The sequence below is a fragment of the Rhinolophus sinicus genome, chromosome 2 (assembly GCF_057876585.1).
Source record: "Rhinolophus sinicus isolate RSI-liver-muscle chromosome 2, RSI-T2T, whole genome shotgun sequence".
NCBI classification, from domain to species: Eukaryota; Metazoa; Chordata; class Mammalia; order Chiroptera; family Rhinolophidae; genus Rhinolophus; species Rhinolophus sinicus.
The window spans coordinates 172,035,620-172,049,630 of record NC_142502.1 but is presented as its reverse complement, the minus strand read 5'-3'; positions in this window follow the sequence as shown (position 1 = coordinate 172,049,630).

The following is a 14,011-nucleotide window of genomic DNA, read 5'->3' as shown; positions in this document are numbered from 1 at the left end:
TTCCTGGGGGTATTTTGTCTGAACAGGTCTCTGGAAACCCAAGAATCTTCAAGGAACCAATGAAAGGTATTGCTCAGATTCTCCAGGTGCTTAAATGAGATCATGAGCCGGAAAAGGCCCTGAAAACAAGCAAGGCATGCAAATACGTAGAATGATCACATCCTTAGATTTCCTTTTTGAATGGACACAGGCTGTTAGGTGTGGAACATGCAGAAATGTCAGCCCCCATTATTCTGTAGACCAGGAAACCTAGGGTAAGTGGGGCACGTTATTCTGAGTACTTTTCCCTTGCAGTATAAATGGTAGGGAGGCATAGCAGTGATTAGTTAATGCTCGTAGTGGTTGGCAGCTGGCTGAGAATTAGGCCCCAACTTGACACTAATTACTCCAAATCTCCTTCAGGCAAGCTCTGCGTGCAGGCCTCATTCTCTGGAGGACCGAAGAGCATGGGACTGTGAGTCAAAGGGGTCCCAAATCCTAGGCTGTCCCCTCTACTCATTGGCTGTTGAGGTTTGGAGAAAGCCACTCAACCTCTTTGAGCCTCGGTTTTCTTGTCTGTAAAGGGAGAGAGAGGGTAATGATAGTCTCACGATATCTCCTTTCCCTTTGAGAGGGCCTGGGGTACTCTTCCGCCTGAGCAGACAACACAGCATCGGGGGCATCTCAGTGGTACTTGTGCTTTCCTGAGCAACGGCTGTGTTTCCTTGTGTCGTAAGTGTCAAGGAGGCAGTTACTTGGAACGTTCGCACTGGCTGCTGTAGGCCTTGGGGATTATGCTGTCCAGAGAAGCCTGTGCTCCTGTGTCTATGCTTGGCTCTCATGCCTGGGCGCTTTCATAACATGTTTCATTTTCCAGCAACACTTCAAAATCTGCTCTGTCAAAATTTCCACCTCTTCCCCCCCATGGCCCATGTTCGCCGGGCACTTATTAGAAGGAGTCGTAAGCAGACCTGCGGCTTTGTGAAGCTATTAAGTAGTGTCTTAAAAGCATCCGGACAGCTTTTCAGTCTTTTCTTGAGTCAAACAATAAGGGGCCACCTCCTTTGGGTTCCCAAACCTAATAGGGTCCATCAGGGCATTTTGCAGTCACCTCTGAGTCTGGGCTGTCTTGGTCCAAACCCAATCAGGGACCTGGATTGGTGGCCAACTGTTGATGACATTACCAACAGAGTTGGAGTTTTAGGGGCTAATCAGAGTCCTCTCCCTCAGGGGAGATGTCTTGGCAAGGAATTCCTAGGACTATCCCTTTTTGCTGGACCTAGGGTTCCCTGAGAGAGCACAACTTTGTCAGTAGGCTTTCTTTGTTCATTGGACCGCCACCGCATAAGGGAAAGGGCGTTTCTCCTGGAGCCAGTATTTTCCAAGGTGGTCAGCGGCATTTGTCTCTTGGGCTACTGAACAAGATGACATCTGAAGGCATCTGAGAAGTGCTAAAATAAGGAGGAGACTTAAACGGTTAAACCCTACAGACTTTGGTAATAAACGCAACTAATGCAACTTGATTGTGCTACAGCCATTGGGCTCTGGGCTCCAGAACCATGTTTGAAATGGTAGGGTGTGATTTCCCTTTGGGCGCTGTGTTTAAAGGATGGATGGGGTGGTTGGACGTGGGCACTGGCCCAGGGCCCCGCCAGGCCTACAGGCAGCAGGCCCCAGTGAGGAAGGGGGCTGATGGCCTCCCCTCTGGCCAGCCATGCACCTGATCTGGAGGCTGCTCTCACTCCTGGCCTTGCGCTTGCTGACAGAGTCTGTTCCTCCCCTGACAAGACAACACAAGGACTGTTTTCTCAGAAACCATGAGTTGTTAGGACAGGCCCATCTCCCCTTCTTTACAGTCAGCCTTTGTGTTTGCAGAACCTGCCTAGAGTGGAGAGAAGCTGTAGCCATGACTTTGTCCTTCGTGCAGGGTCCCTCCTCCCTCCTCTCCACTGGGCCCTGGTGGTCAGACACCCCAGTGAAGCGATGGGGCTCTATGCACATCTGCAAGTTGTTGTCTCTGGAAAGTTCCACTTGTTTAAAGGAAAAAGAAAAGAAAACAAACAAACCTGCTTCAGGTTACACCTCTGGAACTAGAAAGTCCTTAATCAAACTAAACACCTTCCCAAGTCCTCGTGTCACCCGGAGAAGAAACAAAATGTTCGGCCTGGTTTGTAGTGCTCAGCTGAGTGTCTCTGAGGACACCTTGAGGACATGGCCGTATGTGTACATGAGGGACCCCACTCCTTATCCAAAGGCAAAGTATGCGGTGCTGTGGGACCTTAGATCTGGGGCTGTTCTAGAATACAGTAGTGCCTTGTTCTGTAGGGCATTTAGAAAGTGTTGTGTTATGTACGCGATAATGTAATTTTTTTTTTATTGAGGTGAAATTCACAAAACACAAAAGCAACTATTTTAAAGTGAACAATTCAGAGACATTTAGTATTATACTAGATTCACAGTGTTGTACAGCTACCACCTCTGTCTAATTCCAAAACATTTTCATCGCTCCGAAAGGAAACCCTGACCCATTAAACAGCCACTTCCCATTCCCCTCTCTCCCCAGCCCTTGGCAACCACTCTTTTGGTCTCCATGGATTTATATTTAGGTCGTATTTTTAAGGATCCCAATGGCCCTATTTTCTGAACTAAAAACAATCATGAAACACTCGCATGGAAAATAAACTAATAGCTATGAATAGCAATAGAGTTCCCTCCTGATCTTAGTGCTTCGTAGATTTCCGATGCTTCACATTCGTGGCGTTATTCAGACGTCCAAGAGACAAACGTCGCTGAGCGTATTGGCAATTATCAGCTGTGGGAGAAATTCCTTTTCCCTTACACAGTGGCACGTCTGGTACACTGGCAAATACAGTCACTACCTTGATCCACGGCAGAAGGCCTACATTTGTTTCTCGAGTAAAGATGGAATAAACCTGAAGAGACAGACTATTCACCGATGAAAACAGACACCTTTTTCGTGTTGTAAACATAGGAGAACCACATTTAAATTAATCTTAAAAATTAATGTGTAGATGAAGACTTTTTGTGTCCCTACTAAGTACATGACACCCATGAAAGTCACTACTGGGGACAGTTGTATAAGACACTATTTATACAAGTGTGATATGAGGGATCTCTGCTTTACAGTCAGATGTTCTCATGTGAAATATCAATTAAGTACACATTAGAAACTTCCCTCAAGGAGATTACAGTCTGATAGGAGTGGAAGAACCAAGAAGATAGATGCTTATGTGGTTTGGTCTGTGGCGAGTGGGGTGTTTCAGAGAAGATTCCACAAGGGAAGGGGCCCTGGGCTGGAAGGAGCAGGGGAAGTCTATAAGATGGAGTGGAGGGCAAGTGTGCCCAGCAGAGGGAAGAGTCTGAGCAAAGACCTGGTGGGAGAGGAAAGCAGGAGGCATCTTTGGGGACCAGAAAGGAGCCCCCAATATCTGGAGCATGGGCTGAAGTGAGGGGGTGATAGAAAGTTAACCTGAGCTCTGGAGGGCCTGAACGATAGGCTTGCATCTTTCCATCAGTCAGTCATCCAAATAGAGTGTCTGTGCCAGGCACTGTCCTCCCTGCTGGGGAGATAGAAGTGCTGGGACACACACACACACACACAGACACACACACACACACACACTCACTCACTCACACTCACAGCTGCCATCACTAATGGGGGTAGGAGCAAGTAATTACAAGTGCACTGAGTCTCTCAAAGAAAATGTATAAAGTGTCATGGGTGCAGGTACCATGGGACTTTCCCTAATTTGGGAGGTGGGAGGTGGGGAGGGGAGGCTTCTAAGAACTAATGGCATTTAAGCTGAGACCCCAAAAGTAAGTGGAAACAAGAGCTTTATTTTGAGGTATTGGCAGTTTCAGAGGGAATCTGAATGGGAGGGGAGGTGTTGTGGCCACAGACACACTCTAGGAAGATTACTGCAGGATGGGCGAGCGGGTGGGGGGAGTAAGGCCAGGGGCAGGGAGTCTGTGAGGAGACTCTGCCAACAGCAGGAGGAGGAGCTGGGTGAGGGTGGGGAGGCCTGGTTCAGTTTAGGCGTATTATGAGGAACTTGCTGGATTTGCATGTGCCGTTGCAGTGCAAAGGCAGGCCTGGAGCTTTGGAGCAGGGCACCCAGGTTAGGAATTTCCTTCTGGAGAAAATCACAGAACCTTGCCGATTGGTGCCACCATGAGTTCATGTTTGCAACCTGGCCTGGACCTCAGCACTTTGTGTTTTCCTGGCCAGTTCTCTCTCTTTTCCCCAGAAGGGGTGCTCAGACTGTTTCCTAGCTCTCAAACCTTCCCCCAAACCCCTTGCTCTCCATGGATGACATCACCTCCCACTTCATAGAAAACGGCGGCCATCAGAAGGGGGATCTCCTCAACCTGCCATTGCTAAATCCTCAAACCTATCAGCTTGTCCGCCACCTTCCCTCCTTTACCTTCTTTAACAGAGAGGGGTCCCTCTGGCTCCCCAAGGCTCATTCCTCCACCCAGTTCTGGGTCCCACTACACTCTTTCTTCTTGGGGACGCTTGTCAATTAGTTTCCTCCTCTTTGTCTTGTCACTGACCTCTGCCTCTCCAAGGGCCCCTTCCCATCAGCATTAAATGAGGTCAAGTCTTGCCCATCTTAAAAATGACAAGAACCCTCCTTTGACCCCACCCCTCATCTCAGCCGCCCAGACAGAGTCTCAGAGGAGTTATCTTTTCTTGTGGTGCTACTTCCTCATGCCCCACTCTTCCTTTACCCACTCAAGTCTGCATCTACCCTCACTGCCTCGAGACTACTTCCTTATGACCAAATCCTACAGACACACCTCCTTGACCGAGGCACAGCAGCCCACACTGCTAACTGCTCCTTCTTTGAAATGCCACGTTCCTTAGCTTCCCTCTTCCTGCCCTTGACTCTCATCTCTCCCTCACCACCACCAAGAACAGTCTTCCTTCCGAAATATGTTTCAGATCTGAATGTGCTAGCCAGCCCTGCCGTCGCCATCCTCATATAAGCAAGCCCCCATGATCTCTCACCTGGACAACTGCAGCTGCCTCCAGTCCCCCACTCTGCAGCCAAAACACCAAACTGATTTTGCGTGTTCACAGCCTACTGTCTGCAGTTCTGGGCCCGTGGATTACATTAAGAATGAACTGTGAAGACTAGGACAGGCCACAGTCAATGCTTTTTGTCTAGTGCATTTTTCTTAAAAGCTTAGCAGGCTTTTAATTGGTCTGCTTCTGGTTCCGTTCTTATATAAAATTCACAGCTAACGATCCAGGACAGGCATCAGTTTAACACCACATGGGAATCTAGGGTGGTTTGAGAAGGTGAAATTCAAACCTTCCGTGCCTAGCTACAGCAAACCACAAAGTTTATTTTGATGTGAAGACCTCTAGATAGATATGTGCTGAGGTCTCTTCCCAGGGCCCGAGAAGGGCCTCCCCTCCCTTCTTTCCTCCCTCCCTCCCTCCCTCCCTCGTCTCACACACCTTTGCTCTCTGGGACTTCAGCTGGAAGATGGACAAGTGGGAGGTCCACCTGACTTCCTTCCATACCTGCTTCCTCTCTCGTCCCACTACTCTCCAGACCACAGGTCAGGGCTTTCTCTTCTGTTCTCCTCTTTAGGTGAAGCTCTACAACCAGTTCTGTTAGGCTTGCTTCTTGGTATCTCAAAGAGGAAGTTAAAAGACATCCAGAATATCCTTTTTCTTAACAAAGACTGTCTTTTGAGACTATTGTCTGGCTGGAAAATCTTGTTTCAGATGTCAGAAGCTAACTATTCGCCTCTATATTTGTTTATTTGATAATCCCAACTCGACTTCCAAGACAAGCAGATGATTGCGCTGACCAGGAAGAAGTCTCATGCACAGAAATGCAAAAGAGAAATGCAAGTTATCCTGTTTTTCAAAATAGGATGTTATATCATTAAAGACTTCCTATTTTGCTTAGGGTAAGTCCAAAATGTGTAAGAGGGTTCTCTGGGGTCTGACCCATGCTTATCTCTGCAGCCTCATCTGATCAAACTCCCAGCCTCACTTTCACATCCACCACACTGGACTTTTCTTGCTTCCTTCAACACATTCTGTTCAGGACCTTCCTACAAGCTTTAGTATAGTCTGGAAAGCTCTTTGCCTCTCTCTCTTTAATTGACCAACTCCTACTCATTTCTCAGGTTTTGATTTAAAGGTCATTGTCTTGGGGAGGCTGTCCCTGTCCCATGGCATCTCTCAGAGCACCTTGTACCCTTGTGACTATTTATTATTTTAATGATGTGTTAAGTACCTCTGTTCTCCACGGGAACATCAGCTGCGAGAATGATGCCTGTTTTGTCTGCCTGGCACATCCTTAGGTCATCGTTGTCTCTAACCGAGAAGAGAAAGATGAGCTTCTAAAAGGTGAATCTGCTTGAAACCCTTTTGTGGTTTCTCCTTTTACTCAGGTTAAAGTCAAGGGTCTTTACGTACCTTCCAAGGTACTACACCATCTGGCCCGTCTCCTCCTACGTGCCTCTACACTGAACGTCTTTCAGTGTATTTCAGGGGCTGCAATTCTCTGCCTGCAATTCTTCAGACATGCTCTATCCGGTATAAACAACTCTCATTCATCCTTCAGCTCTCAGCTGAGAGCTGCATTGATTGATCAATGATTGATTGATTGATTGATTGGATTTGAACAGTTCATTCATCCTGTGCTGGGTGCCAGGAACCATGGTAAGTAAGTGCTAAGGAAACAGGGTGAACAAGACAGACCAAAGCCCTGGTCTCCTCCATGTTATCTTCCGTAACCACCCTCACCCCGAAGCTGTTGCATGTCTCCCCTCTGGGCTCCCCTGCTCTCTGAAAACCCCCTGCTCTCTGAAAACTGCCTTATCACACTGCTGTAATGACTGTTTACCTGTCCATCTCCCCTGCTAGCCCATGAGCTATTGGAATGAATCTATGAACCATCCCAGTCCTCTGCTCATAGTAGTTAAAAAACAGGAAATGGCATAGAATGGAGGAGCTGGGCCACACAGGCTGTGGGCAGGAGCACAGGGCAATGTGGATCAGAGGGCGGAGATGGAGGCAAAGGCGGGAGAAGAGGTCCCCATTCCTCCTTCTTCCTTGGGGAGTGTGGTCTGAGAAATGTGCTTGGAGCCAGACACAAAAGGTCACATATTGCATGATTCCATTACGGGAATTGGTGAACCCAAAGGGACAGGAAGCAGGTTGGTAGTCGCCAAGGGCTAGGATGAGGGAGGAAGCCGGAGTGACCATTTAACGGGTCTGGGGTTTTCCTTGGGGTGATGAAGCTGTTTTAGAAGGTGGAGGTGGTCGCTGCACATCATTCTGAATGTACTGAATGCCCTGCATTGTACACTTTTAAAGTGGTTCATTTTGTTATGCGACTTTTACCTCAATGAGGAAGGAAGGAAGGAAGGAAGGGAGGGAGGGAGGGAGGGAGGGTGGGAGGGAGCAGGAAGGGAGGGAGGGAGGGAGGAAGAATGAGAAGGTGGGAGGAAGGGAAGGGAAGGGAAATGAAAGGGAGGGAAGGGACTTAGAGTTGGAGGGTGGGGAAGATGTGGGGTCGTTTCTTTCCCTCTGTCAGTCCTGAAGTCACAGTGACCTCTCAGACTCTGCAGCTGGCTGGGTCTGCTTTGACAGGAGGCAGGGCTTCCCAGAGCCACCTGGTTCTTCTCCACGTACAGGTCAGCTTGGAACACCAGGGTACCGGCCCCTGTAGGCACCTGGGGACTCTGTAAGAACATCACAACTTCTCAGACATAGTGACTAGATGGTGGGGTTAGTCAGCCATCCAGGGCTTTAAGTCCCAGCTAGGTAGGTCACTGATTAGCTGAGTGTCCTTGGACAAGTCATTTAACTCTCCTGAACTGCCATTTTCTCATCTGCAAAAATGAGGATACAAATACCTTTTCCATAGGGTTCTTGTGGGGATTATGTGAGATAATGCTCTTAAGGTGACCCAGCCATAGTAAGTCCCAAGTAATAATTAATGCTGTCGTTCTGCAGCCATCCTTCCTCATTATAACATGAAGGAGGTGGAACCCAGAGAGTGGAAGCAACTCATTCACGGCCACACAGCTAGCTCGGGACAGGCCCTAGCTTCCTCTGCAATCATTTCCACCCCTGTCTTGATCAAGCCTTTTCTGAGAATCCCTAACTGATAAGATGAATTGATAACCTGCACATCACACACTGATCGGTTACCCCACCCCCATTTGGCAATGGAATTAGAAAACCACAGGCTGCTGCTATTTTCCAGCCCTGCCACGAATTTATGCAAACAAGCACAGAATGGTGACGTTACCTGCCCAAATTTAAACAGCAAGTAAGTCGCCAAGCCATGTCAGGGAATTGCCTGTTCGTATTATTTGCATATTGTTTAATGAGGTAGTGGCCTGTTCTTTTTGGTTTGCAGGGTACACAGGTACTCAGTAAGCATGATTCGATGGAAGGTATGAGTGAGAGCAGCTCCAGGACTCCTAGAACTGGGCCAAGCCTGAAGTCTGGAGGGCCCTTCTCCCAGGTTGGCAGCAAGTGCCTCCAGGGGGAAAATAAAATCCAAGCAAGAGATGCGTGGCCAGGAGGGGTGGTGGGAGAGGGAAGGTGCCCCTTTATTCACCAACAGAGTAGACTTTCTGAAGGAGGAGGTTGTTCTGGTTTTTCCTAGCCCTGAGGGAACTAGGGCAGACAGTTTTGTACATTGGGGTGTTCCATGGACAATGCTGGTATCAAATCTTCCCACCTGTAAATCCAGATTTTGGATTCCAGGTACGCAGAAGTCCCAAGAGAGCTCCTTCTCAATATGAAATGTCCAGGCCAGCTGCAAAGGAAGGATGGCCGGTGACTCAGGCAGCTGTCTCCTCGATGCAGGTGGCTAGCCAATACCCAGAGCCAAGGCAGGGCTTGCCTTGACCAAGCCTGACAACTTATTTTGGTCACTGTGGCAAAGGGGACAGATGCTCATGAGGCTTGGGCAGGTCTCTGACTGGTTGCCCATATCAATGGGAATGCCCCAGTTACCTCTCAGGGAGGGTAGATAACCATGGCCTCAAAGCACTCAGACCTCAGTACATGGAATTCCAGAAAAACCTTCCCGTGTCAGACCTTCAGCTTGCTGTGGTCTGGGGGCTACCACACACCCCGCATCCCTTGCCTTTGACCCCTTCCTCAACTCTGTCCCAGTCTGTAACAGCAGTTGGTAGAGACACTCAGTAACAACTATCTCTTGATTCAATAGGGCATTCACAGAGGGGAATCCAGGGTTTGAATAGAAGCTGGAATAGTTCTCATTTCATCATAGGCTCTTGGTGTGAGGAATTGTGAATATTGTGTAGAGCACTTTTCCCACATTCTCCGCATTCCAGGGGTTGAATTTCCTCTATAACATTCCCAGGGCAGAATGGTTACCCAGGTTTTGCCTTGAACTCCTCCAGTGATGGAGAGCTTACCACGTTACAAAGCAGCCAGTAACATCCCCAGGCAGTTCTCATGTTTGGAGAGTTTATCCTTACACTGGTCTTTCCCTACGCTGTGTCCCATCTTCTTCCTGCTTCTTTCATCCATGGTCCCCACAGAAGATGGCCATTTCCTATTCCCCATGGCTTTCAGAGATTTGAAGACATTTATTGGGTCTTTCTCTAAAAGAGACCATCATAGGGTTTAGCAGGAGGAACGAAATCCAGTCCTTTCGGTCCTCAGGGAAGATTTGCCCTGAGACTCAGGCCCGCACAAAGAGGCTTTCTCTGCCTTCTTTCGCAGTGGACCTGCACGTGGGCCCAAGAGAACAGTGTGGTGGCTCTTGAGCCCTATGGATGGAGGACACGTAGCCTTGGTAGCTGGAAAGGCCTCAGCCCACTGATTCCCAGTGGAGTGTTTCTGAATCCCTGGGGCTGAGGGACACGGTGGCCTAGAGAGAGCACTCTCCTTGGAATTTGACCACCAGGCTCCCAGTTCTGGTTTGATCTCTTCCTGGTTGGGATCCATTAAGCAAGTTGCTTAAACTTTCTGAGCTGTCATTTTCCTGCTATAATATGAGAAAATATCTTACTGTTTTTAAGCAGCTCAAATGACATCATGTATGGGAAAATGCGTTGTCAGCCAAAACACGCCCGACAAATAAGTCAAGTGGTAAGCAAAGGGGCTCTGAGCTTGGAGCGTGTGGTCTGGGCCTTCCCAGCAGGTGAATGTGGCGGAGTCTGTTTGAAGAGAACTTCAGGCTCCTCAAGCCCTGTGCCTTGTCCTTGGCGCCCTGTGGGGCTCCCGACTTCGGAGCTCACACTTCTCCATCCTGCCCAAGTGCCTCAGACCTGGTTTTGGAGACCTGGAGAGAATGGGTGAACCTCATGGGGTTGGGGTTTGGGGTGGGGGCCAGGCAGGAGGTGCAGGGCAGGGAACCCTGGCTTCCAGTTGGTTCTCTTCTCTCAGGAGGCCCCAGGGCTGCCTGCCCAAAGCTGCACCTGCACAGCCACTGCCCATCATAGCTTCCATCACTCCCTACCCAGCCTTTAATTTAGACAGAGGCTAATTCTAATCCCCCAATTAGAATGGGTTTTATTGAGAGAAGCAGTGGAGGGAATGGGACTCAGAGAACCCAGCCTAATGACAGTGGAAGAATCATAAAGAGAGAAGATCTCATCTCATCCAGCCCTCTCATTGGACAGATGAGGCCCCAGGAGGGGGAGGCTGCCCAAGCTGGGTGGTACCCCGGGCAGGGTCTGCTGCACTGGGGTCTCCCAGGGCCAAGCGAGGGGTCTTTCCTAGCATCTTGCCACCTCTCTGCAGACTCTCTGCCTCCATCCTGTGCCCTGTGACTACGTACATCCTGGCTCACCGGTAAGGCCTGAGTCTCGTGACTGGGCAGAGATGGCTGCTGCCCTTGCCCTCCTGGTGTCACGGGAGCAGAGAGGCCAGGAGCCTCCACAAATAGCAGCATGTTGTCATGCGCCTAACCCCAATCCGGTTTATCCTGAGTTAGCAGAAGCATCCGTGGGCTGTACTTCCCAGGCGGGGCTGGGTGGGCAGCCCTGTCCTTCCTCATGCCACGCGGTGCCCTGAGGGTGGAAGGGCTACAAACAAGAGGGAGCACTGGAGGAAGGAGAGCGAGGTCTGGATTCTCTTGAAGAGGCGGGTGTGAGCTGAGATGGACTGGGGTTCAGGTAGCCTGTCTCAGTGGGGGCACGTGTCCACTCCGAGGGGACAGCCCCCATCCCCGGGGCAGCAGCATTGGCTGGCAGCGGCCTTTGCTCAGCTGTCGTCAGACATGAGGCAGGTGCTAGGCAGAGCTGGTGGCCTCAGTCTTTTTGCCCTCCCATCCTCGCAGCTTGGGTTCCCTAGCTATAAAGTAGGAACAAGTCCCATCCCTTACCTGCCTGGGGGGACATTGAGCAGGAGTGAGATAATGTCTGCCCTGGCTCAGCCCTCTACTGAGGGAGGAAGCTTCTAAACACACGTCTATTTTTACTGCCTAGAGCTCTGCCTGGCTCCGTCTGGGGGTCCCTTCTGCTCCCCGCCCCACAGAGTCAGTCTGCAGGCCCCACAGGCCCATCCGAGGCATGGCTGAGGGAGCTCCGAAAGCTCAGCTCTCTGGGGCCTGAGGCCCTGGGCCTGAATTAATAGCCCATTGTTCAGGGTTCAAGGAGCCACCTCCCGCCCCTGGCATTCTGGTTCAGCCAGGAGTCTGGGCGACCAGGCGTGGCCTGGGCCTAATGAGCAGGGTGTGCCCTGAGGAGTTGTTAGGAGTAGGGTGACAGCTGTGGGCAGGTCCCCACCCACGGCCAACCGGTGGGCAGACTGGTTTACACAACAGTCACCTGTGCTAGGGGCACTGCATGGCATGCTTGCCTCGAGTTTATTTTTAAAAAATAAATACTCAACTTTAGTGGTGGGGGTGGGAATTATTTCCAAGTGTTTAAAAAGCCACCATGCTAATAACACTTTTTAAATCCCCAAATCTATTGTATTAGGAAAGCTGATGCAAGTTTGTAGGATTTCTACCAATTACAAAGAGTGTAGAATGCCAGAGCATAACTAGCTTCTTGTGTCCCTCAGCTAACTCCTTTCCCTCAGCTTTCCAAAGGAAGAGACTTCTGCAGTCACTGGGGCCGTGTGGGGGGTGAGCCTTGCACCTCAGCCATCCTCCACACCTCTGTCAGGACAAGCTTTCGGCTCTCTGGCTCTGTGGGCAAACAGAACCGCAGCTCAGCCTCCTGTTGTCCTTTCGTGGGTTGAAAACTTTTGGCAGGAGGATGGGCATCCGGGGCTTGCCTAGTTGTCGTGCATAGGGCTGTCATTTAAAATCTCTGGAAGCTCATGGAGTTTTGGACCCAATCAGTTTCTAAGTATCGGCCAAGTGGACTCAAGGTGCTGTCCACCTACTATTGTGTCTTTGGGGGACAACTTCTCTGTTTGCGAGAAGCTGGCCTTCTGCCTTTCAGCAGAGGTTCGTTTGGTTGGTATCTGGCAGTGGGTCTGTTGAGAACCACAGGTGAGGGGCCTGTGTGTGCACCCGGAGTCTTGCATTCCGGGTCCTGCTATGAGCTGGGGGGTTTCCAGCTTAGAAATTGGATTGTGGAATCCAATGGGAAAGCTGTGGCAAAAACAAGGGTAGATGAGGCTGAGAAGAAAACTATGACGGAAAAAATGTATTCCTGCTCCTCAGGTGGATGCTACTGGGTCTAGCAACAGAGTGAGAATGTGGAAACACCAGCCTTCCGCGTGGGGTGGGGCCGGAATAGAGGCTGTTCCTCTAGAATCTCTTTCCAATATCCTAGGTGCCCTGGGCACAGTGAGGGCGTCTGCTAACACTCAGTCAGCCATTTCCTTCATCCAACAGTTCTGCAGTTCAAGGTGACAGGCTCTGGAGATACCGAAAGACCAAGCAATCCTTGGGAGAGCTCTTGTCAGCACAACTTCTGATCTAGCACTGGACCAGATCTCTCTTCTGAGCCCCAAACCCCATCAGGCTGCCCACTGACACCCTAGTCCAGTCTTCAGGGAGCTGCAGGGGGATACCATCTGCTGAAAACAGGAATTAAATGCAAACGCCTCCCCTGTGCTCCAGACACCATGGCCCATTCAGGCTCTAGGGCATGCTAAGTTCATTTTTCCATCTACCTTTGCAACACACTATAATTGCTTTTCTTACCTCTGTTTCTCCAATGTACTTCTGAAAAACTGAAATCTCTCCTTCCCTCTTCGGGGGAGCATTCTTCAACCAAACCCTTAAAATCCATCTCAGTGGAGGGAGTTTCCATCACCAGCAAAGGAAGGGGTGTTGGTTAATTGTTAGGTTAAGGGATAGCTGGTAGTGGGGGGGGGGGGGTCAGAGGAGAAAATTCAGAAGTAGCTTCAGTCTTGCAAGTGAGACAGTTATATATTATGATGAAGGGAGTGAGGTAAGGGGGGCAGGAGCCACGCCTAATTTAGTGGGAGACCTTGGGCAAGTCTTTGTCCTACTCTAAGCCTCAATTACCCACCTACAAATTGGAAATGATGAATCCCACCTCTTAGGGTATTGCAAGGATCAAATGGTATAACTGTTATGAAAATGTTTAACCTGACCCTGACCTGTAGGAGATACTTATAAATGACAGCTCTCCTTTCCTTTCCCACAAGGCAGCAGCCCACTGCAAAGGCCAGGAGAGCCTGCTAAGTACCCTCAAAGCGTTTACTCCCCACAGGGCACTCTCAGGAGCATGAGGAGGTGGAAGGTCTAATCCACAGGGGTGATGGGGATTGGAAAAACTGGGCGTTAACAAATTGTCCAGCACGAGGCCATCGTACCTATCTCTTCATTAGCCTGAGTTGATGGACACCACTGCTTGTCAACGATACCCTTTCTGTTTGCCTTCCTTCTACCTGGGCCCGACAGTTGCTGTCACCCCTTTCCACTGTCCACATCACCACTCAGCCACACAGCAGGCCTAGAAGTCAGCTCCATGCCAGAGAGGGGGTCAGCTCTCCTCAGTCCCCTGAGCCCCAGCCCCGCCCCTGTCTGGCTCCTGGACCAGCAGAGCTAGAGGGGTGTCCCTG